A 22,851-nucleotide genomic window follows, 5' to 3' on the forward strand; every position below is an offset into this window, starting at 1 on the left:
TTAGCTGAGTTGAGATGTATTTGAAAATAAGCCTAAAATATACAATTAATTCTGGAAGAGTGAACTCTAAAGCTGTTCTGTTAATTAAAAATGTGCTTGTTGTTTCATGATTTATTATATGTTGTGTAAATAAATCACATTGATAGGAGAAGAGGGAGGGCTGTAACATCTGCATCCAACTCAAAACTCTTGCAAGAGTCACAACTTCTTTTCTGTTGGTTGCATGCAATGTAATGTAATATGAAACATAGAAATGTACTTGTGGAGGCCACAGGGTTTTCAGTTAGCAGAGCAAAAGTGGGAGACCAGGACATACAACTTTGCAAAGGATGGCAGAAGGGTCTTGTGGCAACTGAATGTGGAAGGTGTTCAGGTTTTGTTTGTCTCCAGCCCATATAATATGATTAGGAGAGTTTCGTTTCCATTATTCATGCTGTGTTTGACACTTTACAAATGAAAGTTTGTTATCAAAGGATTTACATCTAGGTCAAGACTTTACTAGCCCTTAAGTGAGCTTATGTGAATGGTAGCTGCAGGTATAGCCAGGTTGTAGCAAGACTTGGAAATTTAAGTGGAGCATAATTACAAAGCAGCAGAGGGGAACACAATTTCTATCACCAGCATTTTACATCAGTTTCTGGTCCATCAGTCTTCTGGGTGGAAGAAAGCACAACTGCCCTGTGTATGCTTATTTCTACTGCATACCCAGCTGCTTTGCTCTGTTGGAAAAGTTTACAGCAACTAGAGCAAGCTTGTGAATCTGACCCATTACTTTGCAGTGTTTCATTTAACATCTTCATTTGGGGGGGGTTGTTTCTTTTTATTCTCTCGCTTTCTTTCTTTCTTTCTCTCTTTCTTTCATGTATGAACATGAGAGAGTCTGTTTCTTTCCTTGTAGTATTTATCATTATAAAACAGTGTCAGAGCAAGTAATTTTGTGACTTCATTTTGATCAACAAAACACCTGAATTTCTGAATCTCCTGCAGTTTGAAACACTGTTTTCTTATTGGCAATATTAGGAATTGACCTGAAGTAAATGAAAAGTTACAGTAGATTATTATTCTCATCAGATTTACTTTTAGTGTCTAAGCATCGATTTTACTGCAAAGAGTAAACCTCAGTGCCTTCAGCTGATTAATGTCCCATTCCCAATTTGCATGCATGAATAGTAGCTACCCAAAGGTCACAACAGAGGAGTGAGGTGAGCTATGTTAGTACCTTTTCTTGAGCCATGAGTTTGGCAACCAGAGAAAAAACAACATGTGAATATTTATGCCCAGGGGAAGGGATTAAAAAGGTCATTTTCAGCTCTATGATGTGTATGTTTCTTTTAACCAGTAATGATAACAAACATACATAGCAAAAATAAAGGCTATCTACTGCTTATTCAGCATTTACCAAATTAAGCTCATCACAGAAGACTGAGTTTTAATTTGTGATAGGGCTTTCTAGTGCTGTGTTTTCTGATGCAGAGAAAATCCACATATGGCAAGGGCAACTAGAGGGAGTGATTGTCAGAAGAGTGTTTTTGGGTTAGTAGGAATGAGAAAAGAAGATGGAAAATGGAAAATTTGAGGTAAATTGATGTTAAGAATTGGATATTTTAAATCACTAATTAGAGAAGGAGGTAATTGCATAGTTGAAAGAATTTCAGTATTAATTACATAAGTCTGTTTCTTGAAAATGATGAATACAGGAACAGCCACCAGGCTTTCAAATTACTTTAGAAGAATGAACTATGGACCACATTCTATAGCTACTAGCTGCATATAGAAAGGGGGAAGAAAAAACAATACATAAAGAAGATGTTTCATGGATGCTGCTTCTCTACTTCCCATGTGGAGGACAGTCATTTCCACCATGGTAGTGAGTCCCTCTTGCTCTGCAAGGTTTCCCATGATCAACTCATTTCTCTATGCTGTTATGGTGCTGCTTAGACACATCAGAGGAACATGAGGGCATCTTGACCTGGCTTGTTATCTCTGCACCATTACCACAGACCACCTGAGAATGAGGAACTATATGTGAGCAGAAACATCCAAGTGGAAGCTTACAGCTGAATGCAGTGGTTGATTGCCTTGTACTGCTTGGTTTTAGGAAGTATTTTAGGTAGCTTAAAACTTAGATCTAAGTCCTGCAAGCACTTGTATGTGGTCAGAATCACACTGATTAGGTCATGGGGTCAAGTTCACTGCAGTTTTAAAAATGCCTGAGCTTTGTGTTTCCTTTCAGGGGATTTGTACCTAAGAACTGTGGAGAGAAAAGAGGCTTATACAATGTTTAAACTAATGAGAGGTCTATCTGACAGCTGAGTATGTTTCAGCTTGTGGGCACTAAGGTATTAGAACAGCTTGAGAGATTGCTTGCTTGCATCCTACATAAGAAAATTGGAAAGAAAATTGTGAATCTACTGTTTGTTTGCCCTGAAATGCTATACAGAATTCTCTCATCTTTCAAAACACTTCACTCAGTCCATATGTTGCTGGAAATGCTATGTATTTTGTCTGTGTTTCACACTGGGACTACTCCAAGGCTCCTGCACTTTGAAAGTCAGGCTGGGCATGTCTCGGACACAGCCCAGGGCTGTGGTACTGGGGTTCCTGCCACTATAGGGGAGCTGCTGAAGACAGGCACGTGTGCAGGAGGAGAGTGAGCCTCCCAGAATGTCATCTGCTGTCTTTGCACCACTCCTTAGGCAGTGCCTGGCATGACATGTCAACATTTTTTTGGTTTCCTGATGCTACCTTCACATCTCAGAGAGAGCCCTGTGCCCTCCTCTTCCCCTTCCTTTTAGCAAGGGAAGACGATTTTCATCCTGGTCCCATCTCATCTTTGTGGTGGTTTGGCCTTGGCTGGGGACCAAATGCCTGCCAAAGCTGCTCTGTCACTTACCTTCTTAGGTGGACAGGACAGAGAGGAAAATATAACAAAAGACAGTTAGAAGCAATTTAATAATAATTATAAGCACAGGCAATAGACCCTGTAGAAGCAAAAACAGAGAGAGATATTCTTTACTTCCCATCTGCAGGTGGTTGGTCTTGGGAAGCAGGGCTCTCTATGCTTAGTGGTTCCCTTGGAAGACAGACACCATAACTGAATCTCCCCAGACCTTCTTTCACTTTGTTCTTATACCTGAGCTGACAGTTCGGGTCAGCTGGCTCGGCTGTGTCTGTTCAACATACTCTCAGGGCAGGGAAATGTTGGAAAAGCACAGCCTGCGTGTTTGGCTCAGCCAAAACAAAGCTGTGTTACCAGCACTCAGCTACAGCACTGCAAAGCACAGTGCTAGAAAGATGCTTTGAGGAGAATTAACCCCAGCTCAGCCCAAAACAAATGGAATCATCCTTTTAGCAGAGAGGATGCAGTTACTTAAATTTCTGAGGCGCTTCAAGCTAGTCCTGACTCATACACAGTTATTTTGCGTATTTACAGTATATTGTTACATTCCATATAAGTAATGATATCTCCAGGTGTACTGTATCCAAGATCAGTAAATGCCATTAAAATCTTTCTGTGTGCTGTACCTAAGAGATTGGGAGTGTTTGAGTAAGTCTGAAGTTGAAGTAAGCATATAAAGTCGACAAATGTTCATTTTAAACTGTGGTTGTGATGGCCAGATCTCAAAGATGGTTTAGTTACCTGTTTATCTGGAACACCTGTATTTTTACTGTCAGGCTTAGATTTAGTAAAAGAGAAAACATAAGCTATATAAAATTTTCTTATTTTAGAGTATTAGAAATTGACCCTTTTCTGCTTGCTTAAAAATCTTGAGAGAGTTTTTGATCACTTTCTCTTCTTTTTCTTGATCAGCAAAATTGTTTAAATTATTCCCATTTTGATTTTCTTTTCTGTGTCCCCTGAACCAAGCTTCATTTTTTGATAAATGATGTTTCAGTGTCCATTTAAATATTATGAGACTGAAAAATAAGGACATTTTTTTGAAATAGAGGACTATGACAGTATTTTAATTAGATTTGTGGAGGGGGGAAAAAGAGAGGGGGAAAACAAGGTAAAAATGGCTTACACAACATTTAAAATATGTGTGAGAGAAAAAATGAAGGAGAACTGCAGATAGTCACTTCATGAACGTCCATGGAAGTAGTTAATATCCTTGATAACTAAACCAAACATAGCAGGGAGCCTGCTAGCTTGCCTTGGTCTGTTTTCTACTTACCTACTTCAGATGTGTTTTACCTCTCTCTTCAGCATGTGATGTCACATTTCAACACAAAAAAATTTTCATCTGCAGTACTGATATTCTTTCCACTGCAGCAGCTAGTAACCCACGTACAGAAAAGGTCTCTCCTTCCAGATCTTGAAAACATTGTGTATTGTTTTGGCATTTTCTCTTTGTATCCACTTGGTCTGCAAGTAATGACTTAGGGCTTTTTTGCAGTGAGCATTCACTACTTTTTCCCTGTGCTAGTTTGCCGCTAGCTAGAATGTTTTGGTGAGAAGAACTAGATTACAGGCTGTGAAAGGGAAACAGTGGTGATGTCTACTTCACTCATAGGCTTGCTGAGATGTATAAGAACAAGAGTATAAGCATAGATAAGGCATTTGGGCACTGCCTGGGCTTTGAGCTGCATTTCTCTCCAGCCTCACCTACCGTCTCTCTGATTAATCCATTTGCTTCCTAACCCCCCTGGCTGACCCTTCATTCTTCCTTGGGGCACAAGGCCTGGGGTAAGGTAGAGGGGTGGGAGAAAGTGGAAGGGCACTTGGGAGCCCCTCCTGGGGATTCAGGTTTCTGGGAGGAGTGTTGTGTTTCTGTATTACCTTTTACCTTGTATATTTCTGTATATAATTGTATATACTGTAAATATCTGCTTGTGTATTGTGCTAAGCTGTAAATAGTAAGCTTCATTCAATTTCCTAATCCGACTGAGTCTACTCTGGGTGAGTTCCAAAGTGTGGTGGGGCAGGTAACACCCAAACCACCACATTCCCCTAAGCAACTGTAGCACTGAAAGTGGAATGTGTTGGTGCTTATTCCCAGCCCATCTACATCCCAGGATGTGAGAGCACTTTCTCTCCTCACAGATCTGCCTATGAGCGGCTAATGAAGTAAAATTGTTCTGTCTTGTTGAAACAGCTTCACAGGGTCTTGTACAGAAGTTAGCACCTGGTCTTTCCCAAATGGAAAGGATACAGGAAATAAAGTAAAATTAGTTTGAGATTAAAAGTTCAGTTGAGATGTTCATTAATGAAGTCTCAAATGTATGCCTTCATCTCAGAGCTTCTCTAAAGTTTGATACCCATACCACTTGCATGCGGCCTCACATATCTTCAATGCCTATTGCAAGGAAAGAAGCTATTCCAGTTTGTTAAAGACACAGTCCACAGTATGATTCATTAATTCATCATTGCCGCAAATACTTGGAGCCACATCAGCTTTATGGCTACCATGAAGTGTCCCACCCAACACAGAAAGAGAGGACCTTGCAGTACCTGCCTAATACTGAAGCGATAATTGCACCATTGCACTGTTTTATGAGGCAGTAATCCAGTTCCTGAGCAGATAAACTACATGGCTGAAGGGTGAGTAGTTTGTTTTGATGAGGGAGCTATATTATTGCTGAGTAAAACAGCATGGTGGTTCTACTGCCACTTTTCAGTGCTTGAGGTAGGGATTTTTATGTTTTATGGTGTGGCTTGTGGGTTTTTTTAAGTCTTTCATATGCCTTACCCAACTACCAAAACTAAATTAAAACCTCTAAGTATCTGGGTTTCATCTCACTCTGTGTTTAGCTCACAAGGAAGAGATACTTGTAGCCAATACAAGCAGTGGAAAGGTGTTTGAGTATTGTGTGCAAGTCGACAGGATTAAGGAATATGACCTGCAAAGCAATGCACTGCTGGACTGAACTCCTTTTGCTTTGTTTTTAGTTTGACTAATTACAAGTAGCACTAGCTAGGACTTAGCATGGGATCAGCTGGTGCACAGTCCGACCAGAGAGATTACTCACCACTCTGCATGGCATGGTGAGTACCAGAGGCTGGTACAGCTCAGGGGGTTCTGTGTATCAACTGCTGGAGGCCATACTGAGTCTGCTTATTTGGGGATGGGTATTCATAATTTCTGCCACTACTAAGGCCTTGGACAAAATCTTCACAGGCTGTTCAGCTGCATGTCAAGCTACAGGGGCAAAATGCAGCTCCCTCAGGGATTTCTCATCTCTTCCACAGCAGTGCAAACATGTGTATGAAAGTGGTTATGTGCATATTTACAGAACCACAGAATTGTCAGGGTTGGAAATGACCTCAAGTTCCAACCTCCCTGCCATGGGCAGGGACAGCTCACACTAGATCAGGTTGCTCTCACAGGGAACAATTTTATGTATTTTCTTGTTTCAGTGGTTGTGTTAAGTAGTTCTTGATGACTTCTGTCATCTTTCTCAAGCTGCTGGTTTTGTTACATGAAGCTTCCATGCTGGGCTTGTTCCAGTGAGCCCTTTGGGGACCAGGGAGTGCTCTCACACATGGGTGCAGTTTCAACACTTTATTATAGCTCAAATACTAAAATCATAGAGAGAAAGGTTTATGCAAGGAACGCTGAGTAACTCTGTTGATCAAAGAGCAGGTTGTACTCCCCTATCCAACTGACCAGCGAAACTCCTGAGATGTATAGATTGCAGGGCTGGCAGGCGCTTATCTTCTTACGGTGGGCATGCCCACCAGCAGCCACACCATCATGGTGGTAAGACTGGCACTGCTCCAACCCAGCTACCTAGGTTCTCAGTATACATGGGTTTAGAGTTCTGTGACATATGGGCAGGATGTCCCAGAAGGCTGAACAAAGGAGAACAGAGCTCCTCCTTTGTTTTGGAATCTGTTACATACCATCTTTCCCTACTGCTGATGCGCATACTTGCAAGCCCCATTCCCCTCGGATCTTATCTCTAGCAACTTGGTGATTGTCAGCCTGTTGTAACATCTGATCAAACACATACCAACACTTGACTTTTACAAGGCTATACAAAATCAATAAATAACAAGCCTAGCCTCCTTTTCCTGCAAGCCTCCATTTCTCTTGACATATGCTGGAAATGTTGAAACACAGAATTATTTCCAATACAATAATGATAAACAGTGCCCATTGTTAAGTTTTGCTTATATAGGAAGTTCTGAAAAGAAAACAAAAATGTCTTTCTTTTTCCTCCTAGCATCTTCCCTTAGGCTTAATAAAAAAAGAAAGCAAAAGAGAAAAGAACTATTAAAATGGCTTTTACCCATTTGCAGGCAGGGTGTACTGCAGGTGAGTAGGCATTTACTCTCAGACATAAAACAGAGTCAGGGAGGAGCAGTCCACATTGCCCTTAGAAGTGATCATTCTTGTGCAACTGAGTATTTTAATGCCAGCTGTTCATCAGTCAAGCAGTGCACTCTGGTCTCACAGTTGAAACAAACCAATGCCATGATATAAGAGGTTGTCCAAGTCAGAAGAGTTAATAAATGTCTTTCTTTTCACCTAAACCTTTCTTTTCTCCACACAGAACAAATGATAGGGCTGTTGTAATATTTATTTAATTTTAAAAAGTAATAAAAAATTTGTCAGCATGTGTTAGTGAAAGAAAATATGAAATGAGAAGAGGATGATCATGAGGCCATATAATGTTCAGTTTTGGGCACTTCAATATGAGAGGGATGTTGAGGTGCTGGAGCAAGTGCAGAGGAGATCAATGAAGCTGGTGAATGGCTTGGAGAATAAATCTTACGAAGAGCGACTAAAGGAGCTGGGGCTATTTAGTTTGAAAAAGAGGAGGCTGAGGGGAGACCTCATTGCTGTCTACAGCTACCTGAAAGGAGGTTGTGGAGGGATTAGTGCTGGTCTCTTCTCACAGGTCAACAGTGATAGAACAAGACGAAACGGCCTGAAGCTGCGACTGGGCTGGTTTAGGCTGGACATTAGGAAATGTTTTTTTTCCCAGCAAGAGTGGTCAGGCATTAGAATGGGCTGCCCAGGGTGGTGGCGGAGTCACCAACCCTGTGTTTAAAGGTTGTTTGGATATGGTACTTGAGGATATGGTTTAGGGTGCACCTTGTAGAGTAGGGATATTGGTTGGACTTGGTGATTCTGAGGATCCTTTCCAACCTGAATGTTTCCATGATTCTGTTTGCAAGGAGCTTCAAGACACCAAAATTACAGATCCTCTCATATGTCACCTGCAGAAGTCCCAGTTGACAGCCTGAGGATGGTAGCAGCCTCCATGGGTTCCCCCTTGTTCCCTGCCCTCCTACAGAACTGAACAGGGCTGTGTCTGCTTTGTGGTCAGCCCTGGCAGTGCAGGCATGTGGTGCCCCTCTTGCAGGCTTCATTGCAGGGTCTGCAGTCAGGCCGAGGTCTGTATTCTCTGCACCTGAACTCAGAAGTGCCTCTTACATCAGGATGCACAGCTTGAGATAAGTTAGGAGAACTGCCTCTTGGAAGGTGCTGAGCACGTCTTTCCTTTTGCCATCTTTCCCTGACAATTGCAAAACCATCTTTAAAGACTGTGGTTGTTCTATAGGTATTTCTGAAACACCATTCCTCTTATCTCTGAGCTCCAGGTAGAAATGTAATACAGCACGTAATTGCACAAGTGTCTCAGTAATGGTGCAAATCCAAATTAAATCGTGGGATATCTCCCTCTGTGCACATAACTCCTGCCTGCGTGGTTTAGCAGCATGCTTTTTAAGATGGAGCACTACAGTAGACATTAAATATAAGAAAAATAAAACTCTGGTCTTTGCAATAGTATGATTTTTTTTTCCTTCCAAGGATGACACTAATATATACCAAAACAATCTACTTAATTCAGTTTAATTCTTCCTGGCAATAATGTCTACAGAAATATTACAAGGAAGACAACCAAAGAACCCTTGGACAGCTAAGTTAGATTGAGATTTATAGAATAAATATTTACCCTCTTGGATTCAAGAAGGAGAAGAATATTCATCGTTCTGTGAGCCTTCTCCCCTATGGACTGCTGCAGCTCATGTCCTCATTCTTTCTGTGGTTGACACTGAAAGGTGCTTTTTTCACAGGTTCAGTAGTATCTCTCATTTTGGGGATGAAGTGTAGCCACTGACTCTGTAAGGATGCAGTACTTTGCAGTGTGTGCAGCACAAATACCATGTCAGCCATATTCTACCTACCCTGGGAACAATGACCCAAAACCAGACCTTGACTAGCCTGCTTCTGGCACCTAACTATATGATCAGCTTGCCCCTACTGGCTCTCTCACAACTGTGCATCATGCTACATTCATGTAGCCAAATTAAAAATAATAGGGAAAGGAAGGGAAGGGAAGGAGGGAGATACCACAGCATTTATTCTCCATTATCTTTTGCTTTCCCTAGTTTTCCCCACATGAGAGTGGTGGAACACTGGAACAGGTTGCCCAAGGGAGCTAATTGAGCCCCCATCCCTGGAGATATTCAGTGTATCTCTGGAGATACTCAATGTCAGGCTAGACAAAGCTCTGAGCAGCTTGATCTAGTGGAGGATGTCCCTGCAGACATCAGGGCAATTGGACTAGATGACCTTTAGAGATCCCTTCCAACCCAAACCATTCTGTGATTCTATGAAGGAGGGGGATAAAAGAACAAATTTCCTTTGTGCCATACAACTCTTCAAAAGTGCTTTGGCTCAGAAGCAGAATTGTTATTGATTGTGTCCTAACTGATTTGGACAATGACAAATTTGTGTTTCAGAGCACAGGAGTGTTTAGGCATCAGCAGACTGGCCATTTGTTTACAATTATTTTTCCTGTAATGTACTCTTCTTCCATCTCAGATGATGCTGTTCCTACATGTGCTGTTCACAGTAGCACTTGCAGCACTGACATTTCGATGCTAAGGAAAGCTAAAGGCAGGGAGTTCATTTTAGAAGCTCCCTTCAGGCTTTTGGCAGGAAGTAGTGAGATGCCAGTTGTTCCCAGTCATTTTCTCTGAATGAGAATGTACTGGAGCATTCAACCAAATAGACTATATTCAACATTATTTCTTTATGGTACATACACCACATTTTGTGTCAAGTGTAATGAAAAAGTTCAGCTGATAGTGTGGTACCTACAGGTAAGCTGGTCAGGGATTTTTTAAGGTGTCAGGTAGTGATAGGACTAGGGGGAGTGAATCCAAAATAGAGGAGGATGGGTTCAGGTTGGATGTTAGGAAGAAATTCCTCACCATAACGGTGGTGAGACACTGGAACAGGTTGCCTAGTCAGGTGGTGAAAGCCTCATCCCTGAAAGTTTTTAAGGGCTGGGCTGGGTATGGCTTTGAGCAAGCTGAGAAAGTGTGAAGTGGAAAGTATCCCCTGACCATGGCAGGGGAGTTAGAACTAGATGATCCTTGAGGTCACTTCCAACCCTGACAATTCTATGCAGTGTCTGTCATGAGGGTTTTTTTTCTATCATCTTCTGAGTTACTCAAAATGCAAGAAATTTTTCAAAGCTGCCTGCTGCATGTGGTGCTCTTGCTGTCTTTCCCCCTCCTCACCTTTAGCAAATAAATAAGAACAAAAAAGGAAAGATATTCAAATCTGTGTTGCCTGTCAGAAAAGTCAGGTGAGGTGAAACTATTTTTTCTTTCTTAAATCTCCCAGAGATACTATTTCTCCCAGCATTTAATCCACTGAAGTGAGTCTTGTGGTGGTAGTGTATTATGAAAGGCAGTGATGGTCCATCTATACTATAGTTAAAGTATGAGGGCTTCATACTTCAGCACAGCTGGACAAGGCATAGTCCAACTATCTTTAGCACAAGTAGAGTGAAGCGAGGGCAATCAAGCCCTGCCTCACATGTGCCACTGGAGTACTCATCCTGGGTTCACTGATGCTCTGAATAACCAGTGATGGGGTCTCTGTTGCCCTGGGTACCCTGTCACTGACATTTGAACTAAATAACCTGACAGCAATTTGGACATGACCACACATGCTACAGTTGCACCTCTACTTACACTAAGGAAAGAGAGAGGCCGGTACTTGCTCAGTCTAATTTTGGGCATCCAACTCAAGTAATAGAGATAATTTATTTACCGAGCTGAGACTAATTTCTCTGGTTGTTCTATGTAACCCATGGGGAGAAGTTCCTCTTGAAAGCTGTTTCTGAGCAGGTTGATCTCATAGTGATCAGGCTGGTGTCATAGTAGATGCATGCCATTCCTCAATCTTAAGGCAATGTGAGTATCTCCCAGAAGCAACAGGCTTTGCAAGAGGAAGATATCCCCATTTTCATCAGCAGGATAATCTTTGGAGGCTAAAAGGGCACTCTTAAGGACTCCACCATCACATCACAAATGTGGAAGGCAATTATGGACCTCCAGCATCTTTATGTTGTAACTAGAAGTTCCCTGCTTTAAATAAGGCAATTTGTTTTACAATAGTTGGATTTTTTGAGCAAGGATATCTTTTTTCTGTTCCACACAAAGATGGTGTAGGTCTGTAAACAGAGTAATCAGAGAACAGGCCTGGTTTTGTGATTTCTGCTTTGTTAATATTTTTTTCCCGCTGGAAACTGCAAGTTTTGTTTCCTTCTGATGTTGTCATTTATTTTAGCATGTTCTGATGGAGACTTACTTAGCAACTTTTTACATACTAGTTAATTCAGATATTTCAGAGGGGTCATCTTGCCTTTATTTCTTTTTGCCAGTGCCATGTCTGTCCCAATCTGTATTAAAGGACTTCCATTTCGGTGGCCCACTGGTGATTTAAACTAAGTGAAAGAAGAAAAAAATACATGCAACATTTCTCTTCCTTTCTCTCCATTAATGAGCACAGAATTCATACTCCAGGTTCTGTAAACTTCATTTAGGTGTGTCCGCAAGACCTAGAACTATATCAAAGGCCTAAAACTAGAAAAATAACTAAGAAGGCTTAACACCAGTGACACTTCATCTTCAAGCTGCTGCTTGCACTTAGTTCCCAACAAATACTGAGAGGTTCATCAGCATTGTTTTTTGCCTTCTAAATAGATTGTTTAGATCTCTTCTTATGCTCCTAGCACTGTACGATGTGGTACAAAAGAAGCACCACATATACTACATGCCAAAAAGTTTGTGCTGCATACTAAATGGAATTCAGACAAGGACAGTCCATTTTTGTTTTTAATCACAGGCAGTATTCATAGCACTTCCTCTGTTTTCTTATTACTATGGATAAAGCAATGGAAATGTATATCGTTTTTAATCAGGTTTGATTATATACTTTATGATCATCCTTTATCTCTCCCACTTGCTAAAAAGGTGAGTTTCTGTTTCATTTAGCTTCCTTTGTTGGAACACTATAAAGTCATCACATAACAATATGTGGCTTCCAATATATGTGCATGCACAGGGACCAGCACCTGCCCTGAAAGCCTCTCTTGACTTTCACATATTTTTTTGGGGTAGTTTTTCTGTGATGATTCATATCAGATATATCCTGAAGAACAGCGAATTGGTGCAAGCTGGTATGCCCTTGGATTGATGCTGCATCCCAAATTCTAAAGCAGCTCCCGCACCGGTAATAGGTGAGCCTTGTGCCTAGCGTATTCATCTCAGAGCTCTGGTGCTTCAAAGAAGATGCCAGGCTAATTCTCATACATATTCCTCAGTTTATTAATGCTGAAAGGTGTTCCTCTCATCTTTTCATATTTCAAAGTACTATTCTGAGGAGAAAACAGTTGCAGTCTGGGGTTTAAGAAAATCACATTATTAAAAATCAAATGTTCTTACCTTTGTTACTATGAAAATCTGAGATGTTTAGATAATTATAAGAAACAATTTAAAATCTGGATGTTTGAGTTTACTTATTTTTCTCTGCTTTATGTTGGGCAGTCAAGGTTGATGAATTTGGTACATATAATTCTCTATCTGCCAGTGGAGCACCTGGGTAAAATGACTCTTTGTTCACCAATATGGTTAGATGGTCATAGTCCGTTTTATTTCCGTGATGCAGTGACTTACGTGCTTTCTTGCAAGAGGCATGCTCCACTAAGATTGGTTACGTATAGAGGGTACAGGGTTACATGTGCAGCATGGATAGGGTAATATGCCATAACAATCTGAGGGTCAGCCTCTGGGGCTGGCTAACTCTGCCCACATGCAGCTGGCACTCCACCCCCTGCAGCTGTATGTGGGGGGTGCTACCCAGCGCCTGGTATCTTAACTCCCAAGATGGGCCCAAGGACATGGGTTGTTCATGTTTATCATTTCATGTCCTGTTAGCAAGAAATTCTCCAACATCTATCATTTCTAGCTCTGGGTTTCATATCCTGGCAGAGTTTGTATTTTAAGTGCTACAGGCAAGGGTGCAACATGGTTGTTTGTTCACTTTATAATCACCACAGAAATAATAATTGAAAAATCTGCACTGCGATATGTATACTTCATTGTGTCTTGTGTATAAGCTAGAAAAATTACTGAATAGTTGAAACTAGGAAGGGAGCTTTGTTTCCACTCTGTTTAAGCCATTTTGCCCGGGCATTTCTCAGCCAAGACTCAAGGATTCACAGCACAGGTCGAGTCTCAAATACAGTCCTCAATCCCTTTTATAGCATTTTCTGGCTGGTGGTTTGCAGTGCATCATGCTGCTTCCCTCTTTGTGTAACCTACTACCATTCTGGTGACCTTTCCTTTTCTTCCTCAGCTTTCCCAGAAGTGAGCCACAGGCCAAAAAAAAAAAAAATCCCAAACAAAACTGGAGAGAATGAAAATGGAAACAGAGTTGGCACTCACATTTTTATCCAGCACATTTTTTTGTGTTCGTAGGGGAAATCTTTATAACCTTGTCCAGAATGTTGACACATTTTTAAACGAATGTTGACAGGGGTAGACAAACTTCAGCAAGTTTTTACTCTAGAGCTCATCTCCTTACTAAGAGATCTACCGTTATGATAGATTTCCTGGCTTGCAGCAGGATTTTAGATAGTCTGATAACTCAGTCATCATACTCCCAGTCAAATCTGAAGGAAGTGTGGGTTTGCTCCTATAAGGTTGGTTTCTAATAACTCGATAAAGACTAGCTATGGGCAAGGTCATTTGACAGCTGAATGGCAATCTTTGCTTTACGAGATGGCGCTTCTACTAGACAGGGTGGAGTGAGTCATGGCTATCAAAAGCATAAAGTAAAATAAGAGCTTTTAGATAGCTGTAGCACTGAAAGGGGGAAAAAACGTATGTCTTGGGGTGCTGTAACGCAGATGTACTGAACTGATAACTCACAGACAGAAGGTCCCCAGTATGCTCTGCCAAGTTATTTTCATTAAGGCTGGAGAGATCTGATGGATGTAGAGTAAGCAGAGCTTCTTTGTCAGTGACAGAGATGCTCTCACCTCTACGTGGGGATTTCAACAATGTGGGGCTGGCATAAGACAGAGGTGAAACCCGAGCTCTGTTCAAGATTTGAAGGATGTGGGATTTTTGCCTTTGACTTCAGTGAAGCCAGGATTTTGTGCCAGAAAATGAGTGAATCTAATGCTGTAAAATGTATCAGTCACATAGCCAAAGAATAGATTTAGCTGACGCAGGATTTGTCATATAGTAACGCTGTAGCATCTGTCACAGTGTCTGGAGATGAGAAAGTACTAGTAACAACAGAAATTGAATCTATGTCCCTTTCATGATAAATGTTACCTGAGTTAGCTCTATGTGTGATTTTGACTGAAAATCTGAAACTGAAAAATACATAGTGGAGTTGGTTTTCATTTGGCGCTTGGTGAAAAGTGCAGGGATAAATGCTCTACTTGAAATCTACTTTTTTTTTTTTTTTTTAAATATGATTAACAAAGATTTTAAGGCTCATGAGGAATGGCTGAAGCTGTTATCCCTGTGCAGTGGTATAAAAAGGATTTTTAAAAAACCCCAACTGTGAAGGGCACTGCGAATTGCTTTGGTGGCTTTGACAAAATAACAGCTGTGGTGACTGACGGTTCTCCAGCTGTGTGTGAGGGAGTCAACAGTTTTATTGGTTTACTTAAAAAGAAATATGGAGTGAACTTCCTACCTTTTCAATGAATAAAGTACTGAAAAACCTCATGTGGGAAGGTATTAGTACTGGCAAATGTCATGGAAGTTGTTAAAGTGATTAACCTTGTTAGAGCGAGGAATGGAGCTTTCAATGGCTATCATTCTGTCTCTGACACACAAGTTGCTGAGAACAGAGTTTGGGGATTGGCTTCTTCAAGTTCAAGTATAAAAGGAGGAATTTCAAGAAATGAGAAATACTTTGTGTGCTGAGAATTAAATGTTACTTTTTGTGGTGAAGACTTCTGGAGACAATAAACTACCACCAGACTTTGTCGGCACAAATTGTGTGGGACTATTGGTTTGTGTGACTTGGCATTTGCTTATAAAGTAATTCCTACCTCAGGTTTCTTTCTTATTGAAATATGAAAATTATTGGAAAATACAATGGGCAGAAGAGATTGTCTTCTTCCCAGTTATCTGATATATTTCTGCTAATCCAACAGATGAAAAATGCACTATCCATAGAAATTGTTAATGTAATTTGGGTTTTTTGCTACAGCTTGGGTAAAATACTAGCATCACACTTTTCCATATATCCACACAAATTGGCACATAAGGGTCTGAGACAGAAACACTGTAGACCTTTCACAGACAAAATTTTTACTGGATTCAGCAGTTCTTGCAGTCAAGTTCTGGAAGAGTAAAACATGATGAGATACCAAACAAAATACTTGTTTCCACACTATGAAGTTTGAGTAGGCAGCCACTGTGGAATACAGTTTCATGCTCCAGCATGGAGATGGCTGTAATAAGATCGCTTTTAGCCATGGGGATGGAGTAACAGTACAGAGTTGCATAATCAACCCCTTATTGTCCGCATTAGTTACATCCTGAAGGTAGAATAAAAATGGCAGCAAACACAGAACTGCTTCTCAAATGTTCCCCCAAAATTAGAAGAGTTTACTTAAAAAAAAAAACAAACCACAGACTTGCTCATTTTCAATAAAAGCAGTAGGTGAAAGAACCTCCTGTGAATTTTAACCTCCAAAAAGTGAAGTATATAAGCAAAAATAAATTGACTTGAATTCTTTTACCTTGTAGGTCCCCAGCAACCACTGGCAGAGCAGGTGTAGATAGCATAATAAAGCAGAAAACTATCAAAGTAATCTTGTCACTGGAGTCTTTCTTATCTAGTTGGAAATAAATATTTCTGTGTTTTATTTTTGGCCTGTTTTTTTTTTTTTTCTAACCATCCTTTCAGATGTTTAGTTATAATGAGCCATTGCAGGAAGAAATGGGGAAATGAAACCAAGCCAATATTCTTTCATTTTAATCCAATTTTATGTCAGTGGTCTTGATCTTTTGTCATTCTAAGAGTATTATTTTGGTTCCAGGCAGTATTAGGAAAAGATCATCTGGCTTTTCAGTATAGGTGATTTCTGTTTTAAAGGAATTCCCTCTACCTGGAGGAAATGTTGGTATAAATAAGACCAGACAAGTGATTGTACCTTTCTTGAGATTTACAGGTGCTATAAATTTTAGCTAATCTCAGACCCAAGGAATCGGCACTCTAAAGCTCCAGGCCTTTAAACACATTAATAGCTCTATTGAAAGCAGTGGCACTTTGTACTTAAAGCTAAGTACCTGCATAAGTCTTTACAAGATCAGGGTCTAAACCAGAAATGTGTTACCCTGGTAGCTCAAATACCTACTTTCAGACCTATAATGATGCTATTGTTTGACCCAGTTGTCACACTTGGGTTGCCCTACCTGTTTACTGTAAGATCCCAAGAAGCAGAACACAACTTTGATATCTTACCTCTTTGACACTGTGGAAGAGGGTAGGTGTATTGTATTTAGGTCAACCCTTGTTTTATTCATATGAAAAGAGCACCATATTCATCTTCTCCTTATCCCCAAAACAGCAGGTAGATTTGTCCTTATTGAGTGTTACGGTTGCTCTCTTAATTGCAGAAAGCTGGTGTTCTGCCGCCTCACTCTGCTAAGGGCAGCAGTTTATAATTGTAACCTAACCACTCACCAGCTACTATGCTTTGTTATTCTTACACAATAGATGCTAAAAACGACTGACTGAGAAGTACTGTAGACCTACTGGGAGTATCAAGAAGTAGTGGCACTTCTGAGGAAAGCAGAAAAACTCAGCAGAAGGGACTCTTCTTGTTTGCCGTAAGTGCTTCAAGTGGCTTCTACTTATTTTTTCATCATTTACTGTCACTCTCTTTGGGTGTGTTTTCTGCTCCATGAGATTGTACTCTGGACACTTTTTAACTATTAACACGTGCTGTCTTATAACTAAAAGTACATGTGGAAGACCTTGTAAATGAGAAAAATGTGGTGGTGTTGTTTAGGCTCAGCCAGCAGCTGAGCCCTATGAGGCCACTTGCAAACTGCACACACACCTTCCTATCCTCCCACTTGACACTGCAGCTGGAGGACAGACAGACTGTTAGAAACAGCTGCACCTGCCCAAGCCAACACTGCCCTCCTTTAGCAGGCTTGACATCAGCATGGAATCTCCCACTGGCTGGGTCAGATGGCTGTCCTGAGTGTGGCCCCTGGTGAAAAAATTAACCCTGGCCTGGCCAAAACCAGGACAGGCAGGTAAAGAAGATTAAGACAAATTAAGTCTTCCTGTTGTGAAAATGAGATAAGAGGACAGAAGTATGTATGTAACATTGACTCTCTGTTTCATAGAGGGATGCTGCATTTCAGTGAATGGTCTGGGTGTATGGTGGAAGGCTTCCTAATATTGCTGTGTGAAAGAAATGTGCCTGATAAATCTGGGACTTGTTTTGTACTAGTAGTTCATCTACCAAACCTCTGGTAGTTTCCACGCGAGTGAGGCACAGGTAGAGTTTGTTACCTGTATCACATGGATATGTTAGACCTGCTCCACATAAAATTCCAGTTTCTACCAAAGTGCTGAGTGAGGTACTACAGCCTTACAGAGCTATATGGAACTGATAACCTGCTCTGTTTGGTCTTTGTGAGTATGAACTGGAACAGCAGCTGATTGCCAATTAAGCAACACATGGAAACTCTTTCTTTAGTAACTCTAAATCTTTTATTGAGTCATATTATGATTGGTATAACATAAATAGCGTGGTGCTATAATATTTCAGCAGTTGGTGGTATTATCTCTCTTGAAGTTGTCAGGGCATTAATTTCTAACTCAGTATGCTTTGTTTATAAAGGTATTTGTAGATAATCTCCGAGACCTTGGTAGCAGCATCTGCATTTTTCCAGTGACAGCAAGTCTGGCACCCAGAGCTGTCTAATCCTTTCAAAATCCTCCAGTTTAGGAGCAAGCAGCAAAAGAGATGGTGGGAAATCTGCATGTAGACTGCTGTGTCTGAGCCTGGTAGATTTGGTGGGTGGATGACAAATCATTTGAATGGTCACGTTCGGAAAGTAGTAGTTGATGGTTCAATGTCCAGATGGAGATCAGTGATGAATGTTGCTCCTCAGGGGTCTGTACAGGGACTGGTACTGTTTCATACCTTCATTAATGGCATAATGAGATTAATGACACTAATTTGAGATATGAGGCTGACACACTTGATGGGCAGGGTGCCATCCAGAGGACCCTGGACAAGTTCAAGACATAAGCCCATATGAGCTTCCTGAGGTTCAACAAGGTCAAGTGCAAAGTCCTGTATCTGGGTTGGGGCAGCCCCCAGTATCAATATTGGCTGGGTGATGAAGTTATTGAGAGTAGCCTTGTGGAGAAGGCCTTCAGGGGACTGATGGATGAGAAGCTGGCCATGAGCTGACAGTGCGTACTAGCTGTCCAAAAGGCCAAATGTACCATGGGCTGCATAAAAAGAATTATGTCCAGCATGTCAAGGTAGGTGAAATCCCAACTGGAATAATGTGTCTAGCTCTGAGTCCTCAGCACAGGAAAGACATGAACCTGTTGGAATGGATTGAGAGAAGGACCACAGAAGTGATCAGAGGTCTGGAACACCTCTTCTGTGACAAAAAGGCTGAGAAAGCTGGGGTTGCTTGGCCTGGAGAAGGCTCTGAGGGAGACTTTATTTTGTTTTTTCAGTATTTAAAGTAGGTGTAAAAGAAGAGGACATTCTTTTTAGTAGGCCTGATGTGATAGGACAAGGGGTAGTGGCCTTAAACTAAAACAGTGAGTATGGTAAAACACTGGAGCAGGTTGCCTAGATTTGTGATAGATGCCCCATGCCTGGAAACTTCCAGGCCAGGTTGGACATGGCTCTAGCAGTGTGATCTACCTGGAGATGTCTCTGCTTATTGCAAGTCTAGATGATCTTTAAAGGTCCCTTTCAACCCAAACTATTCTTGGAGGAGAAAAACCTTTCTGCCGAGATGAATATAGCCATTGTAGGACTGAAGAGGGAGCCAGGGTAGCAGGCAGGGGGATTTTGAGTAGCAGGGTTTCTTGAAAAGAGTGGCTTGGGGTAGAGGACTCTGAGGACAAGCTGTAATAGGAAGTTCAAGAACCAGCTATGACTTCAATTGATGTTTTGACCTGACCAGCCTCAGGAGCCTGTTGTGGAGTCACACTGATTGCACCATAATTGCACATTAACTGCTGCATTTAGCTACTTCACAACACCTGGCTTGTGCCTTGTAAGTGGGCTGAATCTTCCAAAAGTCCTGAACATTTGGTCTCTGAAAACTAGAATTCAGGTTTTAGTGTATTTATTTGGCTTCTCAGTTTGTGGGGTGTTTTTCCTTTTCTTTTAAAAACAAACAAAAAAAAAAAAGAAAGAAAGCTTTTGAAACCTTAGTCTTTAATCTCAGTAACTTCTGAACCATCTTCTACATGAAAAGAGGATATAAACTATTATGACCTTATTTGAGAATTTACAGGACTTTAACTGCTTGCTGTCTGACTCAAAGCATTTGCCTTGAAATACTGGGACTGGTACAGAGGTTTCTCATGGAGCAGCTGTCATGTTCCTGTCTGGAGTGGGCAAACAGTGTGTGCAGGGGGACATACTGGATTTATGACTGCTGATGCTTTCAGTCTTTTTGTATGTCTCTTTTGTGCAGAAACTTGAATGATTTGATTTATTAGTAGTGCTGTACATCAGATGTGAATTTCAGCACTAGAAGTGCTTGTTTGGAGTGGCATAAATCAGTAATCGGAAAATAATTTGTCGTCTTGCCTATTGCTCATTACATTTGCCTTGATTTCATCCTGGCCTGCCTTTGCTTCTATCCATCCAGGGCTTCCCTGTGATCACTCAGACTAAGAGCTCTGTTCAAGTACTGTATTTTAATACTTCTCTATTCTTTGGGGAGAGATGATGAAGAAAAGTACAGCAGCAAGGAACACGAAAGCAAATATTTTGTTAGAATTGTAAGCGGTTGCAGTAAAACTACCTCATATGTGCAGAATTTCTAAAGCCTGGAAAGCAGCAATGATGGACACAGAGAAGCACATGTGCTAGAACAATGGCTAGTATATGGGTTGTGTTAATCATTTGGGACCTATAAATCCATCTGTAGTCACTGTCTGACAACTCAGAATAACGTGGAATTGCTTAACTGCTGCACTTGTCCATTTACAAATTTCTGCCTAAGTAATTGAGATCCTGCTGCTAAAATAGGCAGTAATTCTGAGGGAAGATGAGATTCAGCCCCTTGCTTGAAGTCAGGTAAGGCTGTCAAGCAGGTTATTTTGCCTTCATAGCTTTGCTTTCAAAATCCGCCTGCAGAGAAAGGAGCCTTTCTGAGCCCCTTATGGTGCCTTCTGTGGTAGGTTCCTCCTTGTCAGAAGTCTGATCCAAAAGAAATGTCATCCTCATCCTTCTTCCTCTCAGTGAATCAGAATTTTCTAATGATGGAATAATCCAGGTGCCGCGAAGTGCTTGTTTGGTGCTGAATGAAAAGCAGCAGCATTGAAATAGATGTTTAAGGTAAACTCTAACAGGGTGTAATAACTGGGATGGGTAAGACAAAGATTTGAATTGCTTGAATCTCTTCCTGCCCTCATTTATCCAGAAACATAGAGGCTGCCTGTTTAAAGAAGTAAATTCATATTATTTTGGGGGTGCCATACTTTCAGAGGCTGTAGAGGAAGGCACAGGGGTTTTGCTGTGCAGATTTAGGACTTGCAAACACTTGTTTTCTATGATTCTCACACCCATAATGTGCTCAGTGGCTTTGGTACAATGCTCTGGTTTCCATGTCTTTGAGCAGAGCTCCCAGATCTCTGGAAATCCTAGAAGTGATTAGCCATCAGGCTCTTGCCAGTTTGATGGCTTGTCCGCGTATTCACAGTGAAGTTGCTGCCTTCAGAAATCCTGTGACCTTTGAGGTGGAAACATCCCTATTACACTCTCTGGAGGATATTTTGCTTCTCTTTCTGGAATGCAGCCACATTATTTTTCACTGAATCACTGGTAGGCAAAGCTAAACCCTGAAGCTGCGACTTGGCATAACTCAGCTGACAGATAGAAACATTGCACTGTCAAGTTTATAGTGACACTTCTGTGTTGAAGGAGGCAAAATTTATATTTCACCTCAACAATTTTCTACTGTTTCCATGTGAATGACACCAACATGATCTTCTGAAGATGCAAAAAATGTTAGGAGTTATCACAGTGAACTGGGGCTTCCCTGCTTTCTGCCCACTGTGTCCCCCTGTTTCACTTTAGGTGACAGGTTTGCTGCTGCCTTTTTGTTTCCAGAACAAAACCTGGGATGGGTCAATTCAAATTATCAAAATTCTGGCTCTGTGGATTCTATTCACATTCTGCATTAAAACAAAGACCAAAAAAAAAATCAATCTTCACACAAAGGCACTTGTTGCTGTGTGCTGCCTTTGGTTCACTTACTCTCTAGCTGTGTGAAGGGAATTAATGAGACACAGATCACAAGCTGATGTTTGTAGTCCTTCAAGGCCTTTTTTTCTTTTTGTTAACTAAGTAAGCACCGTTAAATCTCTGCTAATTTCTTAAAATGAAAGCTGCACTTAAAAGTATTTTCTCATTAATCTGCAACAAACCATAACGTGTAGTATTTTCAGCATGACTATAGTGAAAAGAGCATGAAACTTCTCAGCTTTGTCTCAGGCAGTATACAGTGCTGTAGTAATGGATGTTATCCTTCTTAAATACTTTTGTTTTCTATTTAATTTTCATGCATCTGTTATTATACTGATTTGGTTATCAGTAAATTACTTTCTTCTTCTTTTTTCCTTTTTTTTTTTTAATGGGAGTGACACACTCCAAAGCTGAGGCCCTCTGTATTCTGTGACCTAAAAGTCGTTCTGCCAGAGATGCTTAACTGTTTTCTAACTGCCTCATTTTTAAGGGCAAATGACCTTTATAAAAGGTGCTGAAATGACAGTGCTGAAGAATGGAGCCCTATTAATCTTTCAAGGCAACTTTAGCATAGGCAAGAGGTACAGCAAGCTCATGGAGCTCTGTGATGGTGAGATATGTAAATGTATTACTGGCAAAATGTGGATGAGCAAATGTCAGATGATTCCGCTGTGGGCTTAGCCAAAACTGATGTATTGTGTGAAGTCAAAATACATAAAGCATTTTCCAGAACAGCCACAGGCAGACATAAGAGGGATGAAAGGTTTTGATTACTGTTGCCAATGGAGTGATGCATCTGATCCTTACAGCTTTTCTCTTTTCAAGCTCCTGAAATGCTCTCTGGGTTTAAGATTAAAAAAATCAGATCCCCCCACAGGTGCCAAATCAGTTTGAGGTTTCCATAAGGGGAGAATTGTATCTTCCTTTCGGGTCTTTATGGCTTGGATATTGCCAACGTGGTAGAAACATTGCTATTCTGAAGGGATCATGCCAGCTGCTTACTTTTCCCAATTAATTAGCAATAGGACAAGGAAATGGGCTTAATTTGAGCCAGGGGAAGTTTAGATTGGATATTAAGAAAAATAGTCCGATATT

The 22,851-nt window shown here is 40.9% G+C and overlaps 1 protein-coding gene across 3 annotated transcripts in view; it reads left to right on the top strand.

The window, feature by feature from the left end:
- Positions 1–22,851, top strand: part of CDH20 (cadherin 20) — a 283,902-nt gene that overhangs the window by 27,039 nt on the left and 234,012 nt on the right. For all 3 annotated transcript variants that reach the window (XM_064160836.1, XM_064160834.1, XM_064160835.1), the window contains one exon: positions 17,004–17,116. The gene's annotated coding sequence lies outside the window, so the exon portion shown is untranslated. The remainder of the gene's footprint in view (positions 1–17,003; positions 17,117–22,851) is intronic.

This window comes from Pogoniulus pusillus, chromosome 21 (assembly GCF_015220805.1).
Source record: "Pogoniulus pusillus isolate bPogPus1 chromosome 21, bPogPus1.pri, whole genome shotgun sequence".
NCBI lineage: Eukaryota > Metazoa > Chordata > Aves > Piciformes > Lybiidae > Pogoniulus > Pogoniulus pusillus.